At 45.7% G+C, this 16,992-nt stretch overlaps 1 long non-coding RNA gene across 1 annotated transcript; it reads right to left on the bottom strand.

Moving 5' to 3' along the window:
- Positions 1–538: 538 nt before the first annotated feature.
- LOC117201296 (uncharacterized) lies at positions 539–5,961 on the bottom strand. The gene is made up of 2 exons (XR_004483298.1): positions 4,380–5,961; positions 539–896 (listed from the first exon to the last, which is right to left on the bottom strand). It is a non-coding gene; the product is annotated as an uncharacterized LOC117201296 (long non-coding RNA).
- Positions 5,962–16,992: the final 11,031 nt, after the last annotated feature.

Below are 16,992 nucleotides of genomic sequence, written 5' to 3' on the forward strand. Positions count from 1 at the left end.
CAGGGGCAGTGTTGCAAGGACAAAGGAGCCAAACCAGGGGGCTTCTGGGCCAAGCTTTGACCATTTGGGCATTAATTAGAACAAGTCGAGCCAGAGAAAGAATGTGGGTTCAAGACAATTCTCAAAAAATTCTGAAGTATGTAGCGCAGTGGTTGGAGAACAAAAGGACAGAGACTACAATGGTGTATGTTAATTTGTATTGACTTTAGTAAGTGGGCACTTCATATAAACAGGTCTTTTGTTTCTTCTATTAATTACATATCTGTTTACCAAGGAGAGATATGTTTTTGTTTCTATCTGTGAAAGCAGGAAAGAATAAATCAGGGAACACTGAGTTAGCCAACTTGTTGAGGAAAAAGTAGGCACTGTCCCAGGATGGGGCTTCTCAGCACTGGGGTCACACAGGACAACTGAGTAAAGGTGGGTCCCTCTGTGTTCCATGGGGTCCTAGAGAGGAGCAGAAACTATGGACTTGGTGCCTCCTCCCTTGCGGTATGAAACTTTGAGATGGTCTCTATAAATTATAATACAACACCAGCAAGGAGATGCACATTTTTAATAATGCTAACAGATCAGCTCAATACATCATGATGACAGGACAATGGGTTAGGCCAACGCTGGCCAAGCAAGATGAGAATTCATCTCATTTCAGAGGGAAAATTCAATGCTGTCAAACTGGAAACCTTCCCCAGAAGTGTGGACTTGAAAAGTCTTATTGAAGAAACAAAGAATAATTATGAAAAGGATCCCCCCTTCCATTTGATTTCTTTTCCTTTGCAACCCAGGCTTACATCCTGACCCAGAATGAATTGTTCGACCACCCAGATTTTGCAACTCCAGCAGTCAAAGTTGGTATTTTTCTTTTTCCTTTTTGTCTGGTAAGATTGTTAAAATCCCTAGGAAGGTAAAAATAGTACTTGGTAAAAATCACTGATATCCTAGGAAGGTGTCAAAACTGGCACCCCAGAAAGGTGTGGAATTCAGGATAAGAAACAAAGTGAATCCCACAATATTAGCACTTTTAGAATAGGTTTTGATGTAAGGGTATCGACCAGCTTTGGAATTGTAATATTTTGTACATTTAATGCATGTAGAGTTTTTAAGAGGATCTGCTATATTAAATTTGTGAATTTAAATTAAATGTTTGGAGGTATTTCTTTAAGTTTGCAATCAATGTTAAATGCTTGTGAAAATCCGATGGGCTAAATTAATGAATTTTTGGAAAAAGTATTTTTAGAACAGTTTCAGGTTCACAGCAAAATAGTGGGAAGTAGAGAATTCCCATTTACCCGCTGTCCCCCAACCAGATGCAGCCTCCCACACTGTCAACATCCCTCACCAGATAGTAGGTACTATAATCAGTGAACCTGCACTGACATATCATCATCACCCAGAGCCCATCGTTTGCTCTAGGGGTCACTCTTGGTGGTGGGCACTCTATGGGTGTGGACAAATGTATAATGCTCTGTATCCACCATTACAGTGTCACACAGAGTAGTTTCACTGCCCTAAAAAGCCTCTGTGCTCTGCCCATTCATTCCTCCCTCCCTGCCAACCCTTGGCAACCACTGAGCCTTTCACTGTCTTCATAATTTTGCCCTTTCCAGAACATCATGTAGTTGGAATCATACAGTATGTAGACTTTACAGTTTGGCTTCTTTCACTTAGTAACATGCATTTAAGCTTCCTTCATGTCTTTTCATGGCTTGGTAGCTCATTTTTTTCCTTTAGTGCTCAATAATATTCCATCGTCTGGATGTACCACAGTTTATTTATCCATTCACCTACCGAAGGACATCCTGATTGCTTCCAAGTTTTGGCAATTATGAATAAAGCTGCTATAAATAGTTGTGCGCAGGTTATTGTTTAGACATAAGTTTCAATTCCTTTGGGTAAATACCAAGGAGTACAATTGCTGGATCATGTGGTAAGAGTATGTTTAGTTTTGGAAGAAACTGTCCAACTGTCTTCCAGAGTGGCTGTACCACTTTATGTACCCACCAGCAGTGAATGAGAGTTCCTGTTGCTTCACATCCTCCAAGCATTCGGTGCTGTCATTGCTCTGGATTTTGGCTGTTCTGATAGATGTGGAGTGGTATCTCATTGTTTACCATGAATTTTTTTTATTAGCTGTGTTAGTAGTGTGTGAATATTTAAAGGAATGCTGATAGTTTAAGGAATGATGATTGTTATACTTTCATAAGATTAATCAATGGACATTAAACCAGGTGTAAAGAGTAGTCAGTATTCCTCTCCATGCCCAGAGGCCCTTCAGACTTGAAATTGCCCTCAGTGGCCTGAACATGCACTGAACATTGCAGGCCTGGGCGAGGGGTAGCAAAAAAGGGCCAAGTTGCTCTCTGTGATAGATACAAGGATTTGCGGTGGCGGGTGTCAAGGGCAGAGGGATTCAGTCAAGGTTGGAGAGAGGGGGACAAAGAAATATGGCAGGAGACCAAAGCCCGGGATTGTGGATATGGCTAAGGAAACGTTTAAGAATGGGCAGTTTAATATTAAGTTTGATGTAATTAGCATCACTGTGATGTGGACCTTCTCCATTTCCACAAATTGGCTACGCTGTGTGAGTGAGCTTTTTTTCCTGTGGAACTCCAGGAAAAGTGACTGAGCTCCACGCCTGTGTCCATGGGGTAGAGAGAAGGAAGAGCTATGGGCAGGGAGAGGTGAGGGGGACTGAGTTACTTAATTAATCTGGGGCCGCTCTACCCAAGGACTTTGTAGGGATTCTGTGGCAGGGAATGGGGGAGGGAGGGTAGGGTTTATATGTGACGTGTGATGCACTAGTCCTTTACCAGCTTGCAAAGTGTTGAAATTCCAGGAAGTTTCGTGAGTTGGTTGTCAAACCATCGGTAGATCGAAATCTGCCACGGAGGGAGGTATTTATACCACGGAAACTGGCACAATCATTACACATCAGCAACTTGCCCAGCTCTGTCCACAGCTGCTTGTTAAACATTTACCCATGAGGCCATTTCTGGTCTGGCTCCGGGCCTCTCTCTGGACCCAGCTCACACACCAGGAGGGCCTAAGGGCTCATAATTCCTGTCTCCTGGCTTTCTGCAAATGCTGCTCCCTTTCCCTGGCTCCTTTTCATTTTACAAGATTCAACTCCAATGTCACCTCCTGGGGAAAGACTCCACTTGGGGCTGCTGCCTGCATACACAGTGCCTTGAATGCTTGAGGAAAAGTGTCTTGATCCTGGGGGTCCTCCCCGACATGTCCCTTGAGATGGGCCTGTGGATTCACTCATTTCTGAGTCAGGAGAGCCTGGCATGGGGCTGGGTCCTCTCTGATCTTCTGCAGAATGATCTCCCAGAGCAGGTTTAGTCTTTAAGGACAGTCACGGAGGGACCGTTTCAAAGACGCTGTCTTTGAAATTAGAGAGGAAATTCTCCGGGGTTCCCTGGATGGGGTGAGGTGAAGGGCGGCTAGAGTTGGGCCTGCTGACGCCACAGGGAATGACAGAGAAGACACCCTCCTGAGCGCGGAGGCCTGGAGTTTCCCTCCGCATGGCAGGAGCGCTGGCTTGCGGTCCCCCTCCGTCGGGGTGGAGGAACCAATCTCGCAGCGTGAACTGGTCCCCAAGCCTCTGGGATGGCTCCCAGCTGTCGACACACGGGCCAGGCCTGGCTGCCTGCTGCCGGTGTGCTGTTGCTCCCAGCCAGAGCCACTTTCCGACCCCGCAGACTTGTCAGCAGGACTGGAAATGGTGACTTGAATGAAAAATTTAAACCGTGGGGAAACTGTTCAGGGCTGCAGAGAGAAGTGCTGCTCTCAGGGCTTTTACAGGGGTCTCTAGTCCCCAAAGATGATACTGGCTCAGGGTGTTCACAACTCACTCCTGCCCCCAGCTCCATCAATTCCGTTTTGGGGGAAAGGGTGGTAGAAGACGCACAGAAAAATGGGGAGATGCCAGCTGAGCTGGCCTCAGGAACCTGCCTGGAACAGGAAACCGAGCTGCTGGCCCCCTGGAGGACCCTGGGGGGAGATGCGGGTCACTGAAGACAGCAGTGATATGGGGGAAGGACAGGCGGGAGGGCCAGGTGGGGCTGGCAGAAGTATGTTCCCTGACACTGTTTCTTAGTCTCGAAGCAGCACCCTATCACAAACACTATTTGCTTTAGAATCCTGAAGTTCATTTAAAAATTCTTATTGACAAGGGTTATAAAATACACAAGCCAATTTTCCTGGTGGTGATAGGACACTGTCCCCATGCCCAGCAGGAGATGGCTTAGAATGAAGTGGAAGGCCGGGAACCAAGACGGGTAAGTCACCCCACATCCTGGTTGGCCAGAAGTCCTGCCCAGGTGCCTGCCCCAACCCTGTGCTTTCTGGTCAGAATGTGCTCTTCACTGCCTTACCTCTCTGGTTTTAGATTTTCCTGAGTGGCCAAGACTTCTTTTCCTGGAAAGCCGAGTGTCTGTTTCTCCCGCTTCTCTGGTGCCCAAGTAAGCCTGCTGTTCTAATGTCACCGCTGCTTTCCTGGGAACCGCTCCAGGGTGGTTGATGGTAGCTTGCAGAAACCCTTTTTGCTCAAAGAAAGCCATCTCTGCGCCAGGTGTGCCTGCCAGGGGAGACCTGGGAATGTGAAATTCCTTAGCAGGTTTGCTCTGAGGGCTGAAAGCAACTGAATGGTTTTAGAGGATCATGTTGAGCTTTTGTTATTCTTGTCATTCTGGCCTGAGATGCTCAAGTATCGTATGTTCCCTTGTGTCTCCTTTCCCCCTTCTCTTGTGACTGAAGTAGGTGCTAAAATAGGTCACAGCCTTGCCTTCTCCACTGAAACAAGCCATGACCCTGAGGATGGAATTCCCATTATGATTTTTGGACATGGTGTCATCCTCAGTGCCTCTTGACATAGATTACAGCCCTGCAAAGAGCTGCTGGGCACTTCCTGAGGGCCAGCGATTGTGCTAAGCAATGCAGGCACCATCTCATGTAATCGTCTCCATAGTCTTATGAGGAAGAGAAGTACTACTATTATCACCATTTTCCAGGTGAGAAAACTGTGATTCAGAAAGTTATGAAGCTGGTCGCATAGCTCACAAGCTGTAGAGCCAGGATTTGAACTCAACTCTTTCAGACTTGGGGGTGCGACACTGCCTTCCAGTGATCTGTCAGTTCTGTCTGATTCTGAAGTTCAGCTCTTTGGACAGTAGACAAACCTTGCAATATCAGTCTCCTTTGGAGAAAGTAGGAAAATGCCATTCCTAGAATATTTCTATCACGTTATTGAAAGGTGAAACTATTTCTATCACATTATTGAAAGGTGAAACTATTTCTATCATGTGATTTCTATCACGTTATTGAAAGGTGAAACTTAATGTAAAGTTTACCAGCTACTGCTGAACTTCTTCTGCCTTGTTTACTCTCTACAACCTGTGTTTTCCTGTCTCCACTTACCTGGAAAGTATTATGTTGAACCATCTGAAATCAGTGTTATTGGTAAAACAGTAAAATATCAACAGTTTCACATGATTTAATCCAATAGTAGACACTGCAACTTGAAAAGCCTTCACTATCTTTACTACTCCATCTCCCCCCATCTCCAACCACGTTTCTTGTCCAAATTTTACCCTCACTTCAAAGTTCAGCTTAAAGAATGCCACCTCCTCCAGGAAGTCTTTGCTGAATTCCCATCTGGAAATCATCTTTCCTAACTGCCCACAGCATCTTGTTTGCATCTCTTGTCACCGTTTTCCAGGCATCATGGTTATTTGCCTGTGTGTGTACATGCCTTTTCTCCGGTGAGGAGCCATGTCTAATGTATCCCTATCTGACTGGCTCCTGGCATAATAGCTGGCACACCGTAGGTGCCTGTTAGGAGTTTGTGGAGCTCAGCTATGTGACTTACTTCTCCCGGTAGGGACGGCGTCTGTCCCAGGGCTCCATGCTATAGCTTGTAAGAGAATCTGAGGTAGGGGTATCACTCCTCTCTGCCCGCCACCCTCCCACCCTGACCCCCACAGCCTCCTCACCTCCACTTCTGCACTCTCCTGGGAAGGTGATGGTAAAGATGCACCTTTGGCCCTGCTGTTCATTCAAAACCTTGGGAGCTTCCCTGGTTGTCACTGGAAGTGTGCCCCCTGTACACCGAGGGCAGGGAGAGACTGAAGAAAGAGGCAGACTGTGGCACATTAAATTGGTAGGCGGCAGGAGTAATAAGCAAGGGGACTGGCATATAAGGCTTGTCCTGGCAGCTGCCAGATAAGTGGATCTCTGTGTACCCTCTGCCAGAATCTTAAAAGTTTACATAGAGGGCTTCACTGGGTTCAGTCATATATACTGTCCAGGTGGTCTCACCAACAGCTTACTATTTCGAGGCTGTGTCCTTGGGCAGCTCCCAGTGCAGGGAAGGTAAGTGCAACGTACATTCCAAGGACCAGGGGAGGGGGTGAAGAGCCTTTGATTGCCACATCCTCCCGATGACCTCCTCCAACACCTGCTTGAGTGGAGAGGGGCCAGGAGCCCTCTCTGCATCAGACTTAATGCAAGGATCAAGTGAGGATGACTCCAAGTGTGCCAGAGACAAGGCCCTCCTCATGTTATCCTCCCAAATCTGGCTTGATGGGCAAAGCCATGAGCCACGGTTTTGGTCACTGTGTATAGGCTAAGGATGGGGTCTGTGGGCCACTGAGTCAGAAGACAGGTGGCTCTGCTCTTTCTCCCACTGATGCCACTGTGGAAAGGATCCCCTGGCAGCCCAGGCCTGGTTAAAGTGGAAGGGATTAGTGAATGTGTATTTCCTCCAGAGAGGTGAAATCCACATATACTGAATCTGCTTTCTCTCCAGCAGATGTTGATTGTGGAAGACTCAAGACCCTTGAGTAGCTCATCTTAAACTCAACAGAGCTACAGGTTCCACTTCATATCTCCTGGTTTCCCCGCCCTTCCTTTCTGAAAGCATGACTGGAAAATGAAGGAGGCAGGGTTTTTAATGACTGACAATCTCCATTTCTTTGTGGGCAACCGCCCAGGGCGGACTCGAGATCCAAGCTAGTGGAGCCAGCGTGCTGAAGAAATGAGGTGGCGAGGGTGAAGAACACAGGCAGAGAGTCTGTCTCCTGGGTGTTCCACGCGCCAGCTGCATGGCCTTGGGCAGCCCTCCCCCCACCCCCCGCCTTAATCGCACACCTCACTTTCCTTTGCCTTACCGGCAAAGGAGGAAGAATACACCGCTCCTCTCTCCCAAACTTACCTGGAGGACAAGGTGGTACATTTGAAGACAATTTGGGGGCACAGCATCCAACCCCAAACATATGTAAAAGTACTTTGAAAAACTCAAAGAGCTGTATAAATGTAAGGGATCGATATTATCCATTTATTCCTTACCTCATCATTGAATGCCCGGGGAATGTCAGGTAATGTGAGTGGTGCTGGGGCACAAAGGTGAGAGGTCCTAATCCTCAAGGAAGTCAGAGAGCAGTGTGGGAGACAGACAGACAGATAGCCATTGCTAGACAAAGACACAGGTGTATGTGAGTGTGAAAGAGACTGGGTGTTGAGGATCTGGTAATGTGAAGACTCCTTGGAGAAGGAAGAATCTTTGAGTGGCAGGAGTTTACTAGGGGAAAATGGTTAGGATGGGAGAGAAGGGTCTTCCAAGCACAGGAGAAGCATAAGCAAAGGCGATATTTGGGGACCTCCAAATATTGTACATGGTCGGGGGGGAAGGGGGCAGGGTGAGGTGCTATGAGAACGGGCAGGTCGGGTCATGGAGGGCCTGGTAAGCCATGCAAGGAGCTGCGGCATGCTCTGGAAATAAGAGGTGAGTGCCAGGAGCGGGTGTGGGGCATAGGATAAATGTGGCTGCAGTGTGCCCTGGAGGACCGCCACACAGCAGCCTCCAGGACAGAGAGCCCAGTGAGGAGCCAGCCCATCACCACGAAAGCAAGATTATGAGGGATTCGCATTCAGGTAGCAGAGGAAGGGGGCCTGTGTGGTCAGAAGCAGAGAAAGTTAAGAAGTATTAAGGATGCTGAATGCAGAGACTTAGGGAAGGAAGGAGGCTGGGATGACACTGGGTGAGGGCAGTGCCATTTTCAGAATTAGGGATGCAGGAGGATATCAGGTTATGGCAGAAGGTGAAGAGTTCTGTTTTGAGTATCTTGAGCTTCTTTCCTTTTAAGTGAGGAATAGCTTTTCCCTCCTTTATACCAATAATTTGTTTCACGGCAATTTGCTTTGTTGCAAACAAAATTCAGGTCATACAGAAAAGTATATAGGTGAATAAAATTTTCTCTCAATTCTGTTACTCAGAGATAGTCAACATATTGGTGAATGTTCTTCCAAATCTTTTTTCTGTGATATATGATTTTTAAAAACAAATTTGGAATAGAGTGTCATACCGTTTTTAAAACTTTTGGTGCTCGGCTATACCCCAGATCAATACAATCAGAATCGCTGTGGGCCGGGGACAAAGGATCAGTGTTTTTTAAGGCTTCCCGATGATTCTAACGGGCAGCCACTGCTGAGAACCAGTGCCTTTAAAGATGAGATTGTACAAGACAGCAGAGCACAGGCAGCCTCCCGTTGATTCCATGCTGCTCCTGAAGGCTCCAGAAAGAAACCCAAAATCTATGTCATAACAAGAGTCAGTGACCATAAGGCATTCTAGACTTCTCCCTAATGCAATCAGACCAAGTCATGATTCAAAGAACTGAGAAGTCTGTATGTTTTAGATGCTCTGCTCAAACCCAATGGATACTTCGCCCTGGCGGGGAGCCACTTCAATGGTCGGATTAACACGTGAACACCTCAAGATGCGGCCCGTAAAGCTGGTCGGTGGTACTGAGGACGTTGTTAATCACAGAGCAGGGTTAACTTCAGAAACTAACAAGAAAAGGGATTCTAAACTCTTGGAACAGGTCTTCACCCTCTTAGAGCAAGAAAAGAAGGTGAAGAGGGAAAAGAGTGTCGCCGATTCACATTAGAGCTTCGAGTCCAAGAATTGTAAACACGTATAGGCTGCCAAATCTCACTCTAAATATATTCCAATGATCTCATGTTTTCATATGCAGTGGAATAAAAAGAGGCATTTTTATTCATCTTGGATGACAGCATTTGAGCTTTTACGGGAGCGTCCTAGAGGGCTTTAGTTTAACCAAGAGGGGCAGTCAGTATCCCAGCTATTTAAAGTCACCACAACAGACAATACATTAATTATCCTGAATGACAATGCTCTATCTTCCTGCAACTTGGACCCTCGAATGTATTGCCCGTATCAGCAGCAAACTCCCCACCCCAGGGGTGAAAGTCTCCAAAGATCCTCTGAGGAGAGCCAAGAGAGGCTTTGGAAGGAGCAGTGCATAGTTTGAGGTGATTAACATTTTGGTTTTGGCCTCTTCATCCGCATGGGCGTCATCTGTTACTTGTTTTCTCTTTGGCCAACGAGATCACACCCAGCGTCCCACAGGAGAAGGCTGGAAATTTTTCTGAAAGCCCTTTTAGGTGAAGCCCAGTGAGAGGGCAAATGAAGCTTGACTCCTTTTATGGCCGTATCTCACAATGAGAGAGAGAGAGAGAGAGAGAGAGAGAGAGAGAATCATCTCTGTTCCCCTGATGTCTGTGGAGCCTGTGTGTTCCTCAGCACTAACTGAACAGAGTCGATCCTAAAACCGGGGACCCTCTCAGTGTCCCCTGGGGTGACAGGACTCTCCAGCACCCCTCAACCCCCTGCCCACCCAGACCCTGCCTTCACCGCCCACTCTGGAGTCTTCACTTCTGCCCCGTCGGAGCATAAGTCAAGCAGCAGGGTAGCTTGGAAATATGACGAATACCTTGGCTGGCTGCTGCTTGAAAAGACAAGCCGAGAGGAGAGGGAATCTAAAGAAACCAGGCTAACCTGTAAGTGCAGCCAGAATTCAGTGTTCCTGGAGCTGGCCGCAGCTGCTCGGACAGGGTCTGAGCCAGGGTCATCTTCCCTGGGGGCAGCCCCGGCGCTCCACGCTCAGAGGAGGAGAGCGCTTCGGTGTCTGTCAAGAGCATGATTCAGAAATTCTTGGATAGTTCCTGAGCCCTCACTGTGAGCACTGTGATGGGGGGTGGGTGGGCAGTGGGGTTGGGGGAGCTTTGCCTGGGCTGCACGGCCCCAGGTTCAGATGCTGCTGTTTGCACAGGGAGCGCGCCCACAGGCGGCGTGCGATGCTTGTGTGTGTGTGCGCCAGCGTGTGTGTGCAGGTCGGGGGCCGGCGAGGCAAGAGAGCCTGCCAAGCCCTTCTGAGGACACAGGTCAAGGGTGCCTCCGGCTCTCAGGTGTGCAGGCTGCTCAGTGCTGGAGTTGTCCGTGTCTCCCTGTTTCTGTTTCCTAGTTTCACTAGTTTAACCACCTCCCCGTGTCTCTGGTCACCTTAGGTCATTTTCAGTGGGTTGGGACCTTGTTGGAATGACTAGCAGAGCCTGCGCTGGCCTCCTCATCAGACACTGCCAGTAGGTAAAGCCAGGGTCCTTGGTATCACACCTGCCTTCTGTCTGCCAAGCCAATGGTTGTCTCAGGGCCACCTGCAGGCAGCTCCTGGGTGTCCACAGAGTCACGACTGCACATGATACGGTTCAGGCTTCGGGAGCTTCAGTCCAGAGATTCTTGTTTTGCTTTGTTTTGTTCTTGAAACTTATGAAGAGATTATTCCAATGGCCACAGACAAGAGATTCTAGGCACTTGCACAGAGTGGAGGGTCCACAGGGACCCTTCTGAGAAGAGCTCTGGCAGGGATCTGGTCTCAGCTGTGACAGGCTCTGGGCACACGTGTATCAGAAGGGCTGCCTCCCTCAAACTGTTAATCATGTTAAAATTAATCACTCCTCTCTCCAAACAACCTCAACACCTAAAAGCATTCTTTAATCAATTTTTTTTTTTGTGGGGGAGAAGCCCTGTGAGACCCTCCCTGAAAGAAGACAGAACATTATTGCCACCTCTCCCCTCTGTCTCCCCCAAAGGCTCCTCCTGACCGCAGTGTCAATCCTCTGAGCTGGCTGGTAGAGCAATTTACCTTTCCTCGAGGCAGGGGCAGATCACCAAGTCAGGCCTCCATCCAGGGTTTTCCTGTCACCAAAGCCATACTAATGCAAATCCATTTTTCATTAGGAGAAAACAAAACTCCCAAGTGACATCAACTGAAAAATGTTCTTTGAGAGCAAGTTATTCCCATTTAAAGCTAAGCACATGACAGCTGGTGACTTTTAGGGAAACTAAAATTTGCTGGGCTGAATTACTGTCAAACCACTGGAGAATTTGTGTTTTTAATTTTCCTTTTTGGAAAAAGACAGTGCTTTGGACTCCAGAAGAGAAGATGAGGAATGGAAAGGTCTGGTCTTCTCTCTAATTATGGCCTTAAAAGACCCTGGACAATCCTCAGCAAAATGATGGTCCCATATCTAGGTACATTAATTTCCTTTACCCTTTACTTGAAGCTCATTTAAGAAGCTGGTTAGAAAACAAACCTCTCTGTCCTACCATTCATTTGGGCTCTGTACCAAAACAGTTGTATGTGTACCCAAAAATTTCCACCATTTCCCCACTTAATAGAAAATATCTGGTACAAAAGAACCCAGTGGTATTTGCTGTGGACTGAATGTATGTGTTCTCCCCAAATTCATAGTTTGAAACCCTAACTACTAATGTGATGGTAGTTGGAGGAGCAGCTTTGGGGAGATACTTAGGTTTAGATGAGGTCATGAGGGTGGGGCCCCCATGATGGGATTAGTGCCCTTTTAAGAAGGGGAAGAGACAAGAGGTCACCTCTCCACCATGTGAGCGCACAACAAGAAGCCCACTGTCTGCAAGCCAGGAAGAGAGCTCTCACTAGGAACAGAATCTGCTGGCACCTTGATGTTGGACTTCTCAGCCTCAAGAACTGTAAGAAGTAAATGACTCCTGTTTAAGCCAGCCAATCTACGGTATTTTGTTATAGCAGCTCAAACAGATTAGAACAATATTCAAGCAAGCTATTAGGTGCTCTGTTACCGTGAACTCCAGGGGATCAGCTATCTGTACACTTGAGCTGCATCAGACATAAAAGAACCATGTGAGACCAGTCTCTGTGCAGTCAGGTTTGTTTCATGCCAGTATAAAGTCAGTTCCTCTTTCCCTCCAGAATCTTCTAGCATTTTTAGAATCTAAAACACATTTATTGTCTGTATGAGCAATACAGAGAGCACCTCCAGAATGTGGGGACATGGTCAGAAAGTGTCAGGCATTGAAGGAAGATGCTACTAGAACTCTCACAATATAACTGAGATTAACCACCTGCAGATGCAACCGGTCCTAGGGGAGGTTTTGCACATGTACTGCTGAGGATTTCATAGTTTGCTACATCAAGATTAGGTAACTCAAAGTTTATTGGAAGATTAAATTACATAAATGACAAAGTAGGTTGTAATAAGGTCATGTTATTTGAAGAGAATTAAATAGGTAGACATGAATGACCCTGTATTGAGCCTTGGTTAAAGAATAAGAATCACATTGGTGTTTACCCAGGAGTGTCAAGAGAATGGTAGAGAAGGCATTCCAGACTCTACCAGAATCTGAGACACACACCCCTCAACACCTTTTCCCTGACTTCTGCTTAACAAGCAATTTTCACAGAGTTTGATGCTCTGTTAGACGCATATACATTAAAGATTGTTAGGTCTTCTTGGAATATTGACACTTTGATCATTACATTGCATCCTTCTTTATCCCTGACCTCTTTCTTGCTTTGAAGTCTGCTCTGATTAAAATAGAGCCACTCCTTCTTTCTTTTGATTAGTGTTAGCATGGTATATTTTTCTCCATCCATTTATTTTTAATCTACATGTGTCTTTTTATTTAAAGTGGGTTTCTTGTAGACAACATACATTTGTTTCTTGTCTTTTTATCTACTGTGACAATCTCTGTCTTTTAATTAGTGCATTTAGACTATTCGCATTCAAAGGGATTATTGATATGGTTGGATTAATATCTACCTTATTTGTTACTGTTTTCTCTTTGTTGCCCATGTTCTTTTCCACTCTTTTTCTCCCTTTTGTGACTTAATTGAGCATTTTATACGATTCCATTTCCTCTCCTTTCTTAGGGTATCAGTTATACTTCTTTTTTTTCTTTTCTTTCTTTTTTTTTTTTAGCGGTTGCCCTAGAGTCAGAATACACATTTACAACTAATACAAGTTCACTTTACAGTAACACTATACTGGGCTTCCCTGGTGGCGCAGTGGTTGAGGGTCCACCTGCCGATGCGGGGGACGCGGGTTCGTGCCCTGGTCCAGTAGGATCCCACGTGCCGTGGAGCGGCTGGGCCCGTGGGCCATGGCCGCTGGGCCGGCGCGTCCAGAGCCTGTGCTCCACGGTGGGAGAGGCCACAGCAGTGAGAGGCCCGCGTGCCGCAAACAAAACAAAAAAAACACTAAACTATTTCTTGGGTAGTGTGAGTGCCTAATAATAAGGAAATAATCCTAATTCCTTCCTGTCCCCTGTATCACTACTGTCACTCATTTCACGCATTACATAAACATACATAAGCATATATATACACATACATATGTGTGTGCGTATATATACGTTATATATATATATGATAGATACATAAACATACATAATCAAACGCATCGTTGCTATTATTATTTTGAACAAACTGTTAGATAATTTAAGAATAAGAAAATAAAAATTTTTATTTTACCTTCACTATTCTTACTTTGATGCTCTTCCTTTCTTTATGTAGAGTGGAGTTTCTGACCTATGTCAATTTTCTTCTCTTTAAAGAGAAGAACTTTTAACTTTTTAACTAAGAACTTTTAACTTTTTAAAGCAGGTCTGCTGGCAACAAATTCCCTCAATTTTTGTTTGTCTGAGAAAGTCTGTTTCTTTTACTTCTGAAGGATAATTTTACAAAGTGCAGAATTCTAGGTTGGTAGTTTTTTCTCTCAAAACTTTTAATATTTCACTCCACTTTTCTCTTGCTTGCATGGTTTCTGTGGAGAAGTTGGCTTAATTCTTATCTTTGATCCTCTATATGTAACGCATTTTTCTTCTCTGGTTTCTTTCAGGATTTTTTCTTTACCTTTAGTTTTCTGTAACTTGAAAATGCTATGTATGCTTAGGTGTAGTTTTTTTAGACATTTATCCTGGTTGGTGTTCTCTGAACTTCCTGGATCTGTGATTTGGTATCTGGAATTTGGGGGAAATTCTCAGTTATTATTGTCTCAAATATATCTTCTGTTTCTTTTTCTCTTTTTTCTCCTTCTGGTATTCAAATTACTCATAGGTTACACTTTTTGCAGTTGTCCCACAGACCTTGGATATTCTGGTCTGGGTTTTTTATTTGTATTTTTATTTATTTTTTCAGTTTTTGTTCTCTTTGCTTTTCAGTTTTGGAGATTTCTATTGAAATAGCCTCAAGCTCAGAGAGTCTCTCCTCAGCTGTGTCCAGTATACTAATAAGCCCATCAAAGGCATTCTTCATTTACGTTTCAGTGTTTTTCATCTCTAGCATTTCTTTTTGGTTCTCTCTCAGGATTTCCATTTCTCTGCTTACATTGCCCATCTGTTCTTGCATGCTGTCTACTTTATCCATTAGCGCCCTTAGCATATTAATCACACATACACACATGATTACATCTCCTAAATCATACATACATACAAGTTTTAAATTCCTTGTCTGATGCTCAATAAATTGACTGCCTTTACAAGCAAAGATATTTGAAAAGATGAGAAGTGCAAATAAAATGTATCTTCCTTACAATCTAACTGTAAAAGGCATAACTAAAACAAGATAAAATGTTCTGTTGTTTGCTCTTTAGTTTCTGTCTGAATTGACTCGCCATGCCATCCTACTTTCTTTAGTGATGAGCAAGAAATTCCACTTACCATGGCTTTCCATACTCTGTCCTATGGCTTTTATTTTCATTCAACATGTCGTTTACTTGTCATGAAATAAGATGCTATTTGGGGCTGATGAGATATTGCAGTGTTTACATTTATTCCTAATTATATAGGTTAGAGGTAATTATTATAGCAAATCACCATAATGGAACTACAAACCTCTCAAGCATCCTGTAACAACAACAACAACAACAAAATGCTAAACTTGAAAATCATAGTAACAACTGCACCAGCCTTACCATAAGGCCTGCAGTGACAACCTGTGAGAAGGAACATGTGCAGGAAAGAAGGGGCTTCAGCCAGGCGCACAAGAGAGAGGATTTTTGTTATAATTCTGGCTAGATGCATGTGTCTGGGCAAGATCCTTCAACCAAGATTCTATTTTCTCATTTATAACAATGCAATTAATTCCTGCCTCACGAGACTGATGTGAGGACTGCATAACATGACATATGCCAAATGTACAGCGCAGTGTCCTGGAGGTTGAAATAAGTGAAGTCTTGTGTGAGACGGGCCCTTCCAGTATTCTCAGGTCTTGACCTCTATGGATGGGGTCCAAAGCATCCCCGATTCCCATCCAGGAGCTCTGTTAGAGTTCGGCTCAAGGACATTATAGTATAAACACAAAGGGAGAAGACAAGTCTGTATGTAAAACAATAGTATAAAATAAGGAGCTATGACATCACGGTTCACTGTCAGAAAGCTGCCTGTGTTCAAATTAACATACGGGAAACTCTAGAGAGGGATCACACTTTAAATTTGCCTGACTGCACCTTCAGCTAGTTGCTAGTGTCTAACGCTTCCTAGAGAGAGACAGACAGCACAATAGCCACTTTCCACAGCAGCAGGTCCTCACATAGCATGCTCATGGCTCAGGAGGCATTGGCTCTAGCTGACCAAGGGAGCAGATTATCACACTGGTGGCTCATCACTGCTGAGTGTTTCCTAGTGCCTGGCCTTGGGCTTTGCATTTTCCATGCATTATCTCATTCAACCTCATAATAACCCTAGGACGGAAGAACCGGTTCATGCTGATTTTATAGATGAGGAGCCAGCCTGGGGAGAGGTTAAGTATGATTGACAGGAAGAGTTGAGTGAAATAGGCAGTTGAACATGGAGGGTGCTGGGAGGTCCCACTTTTTTCTAGAAAGGGTATTGTACTGCTAGCGAGGGCCAACGTAGCCTGCCACTCAGCAACTATTCATCGTTACCAGTTAGTTGTACTGTTTACCAGAGAGCAGGGGTCCTGGGTGCATGGGACGGAAGAGCAGCCTTCCTTCAACAGGCTTCAGTCTTCTCTCTCCTGTGCTCCTACGTTGGGACAGGCCCTTATTCTCTTTCCCTTCGAGTGTAACTACTCCCGGCCTGTTCTCCCGGCTTCCACCCTCAATCCCTCATGCTGGCAGTTAAAGTCCTGACCAGTGTGGCTCCAACCTACTTTTTCAACTTTATGTCCTGCTGCTCGTCAGTGTGGTCTCTTCACAGCCTCAACTATATACTTCTGAGACAGGCTGGGACCTGGGAAAAAAAGACCAAAACCCAACTGCCACTTCTGGGGTGCCGGGAGCAAACGCAGGGTGCTGCACGTGCACACAGCACCACCAAGGGGGTGGGCCGACCACCTAAGCCGCCCTGCAGCCTGAACCACCAATCCGCTCCTACCCTCGCCCCATTTAAGGGACTGGCTCGACGCCCTGTCAGGGAGCAAGCAAGGGAAACTGTGTCCTGTTCTCGCTCCCTGCTGCTGTAGCATGAGTCCCAATAAAGCCTTGCCTGAATTCCTCATCCGGCCTCTTACCAACTGCTATTGATTAAAGAGGCCAAGAACCTGGGTCGGTAACACTTCCAGTTCTTGCTTTCAATTCTCCTCTGGCCGTAAATCCTACCCACACATAAATCTCACCTCTTCCACCCAGCCTTCCCAACCTCTCTAGGCCCCAGCGTGGTGCTTCTCCCTCTGATTAGGCAGAACTTTTCTGGTCTAGCACGTACACGTGACATTTAAGCAATTCGGGATTGTTTGTGCTAATTGTTCTGTGCTTTGTATTTGAAGTGAGGTTGTAGAACTCCAGGGACCAGATTCAGCACAGTGCGTGCGAGGCCTATAGGGAGGTTCTGGC

The sequence above is a fragment of the Orcinus orca genome, chromosome 1, assembly GCF_937001465.1.
Source record: "Orcinus orca chromosome 1, mOrcOrc1.1, whole genome shotgun sequence".
NCBI classification, from domain to species: Eukaryota; Metazoa; Chordata; class Mammalia; order Artiodactyla; family Delphinidae; genus Orcinus; species Orcinus orca.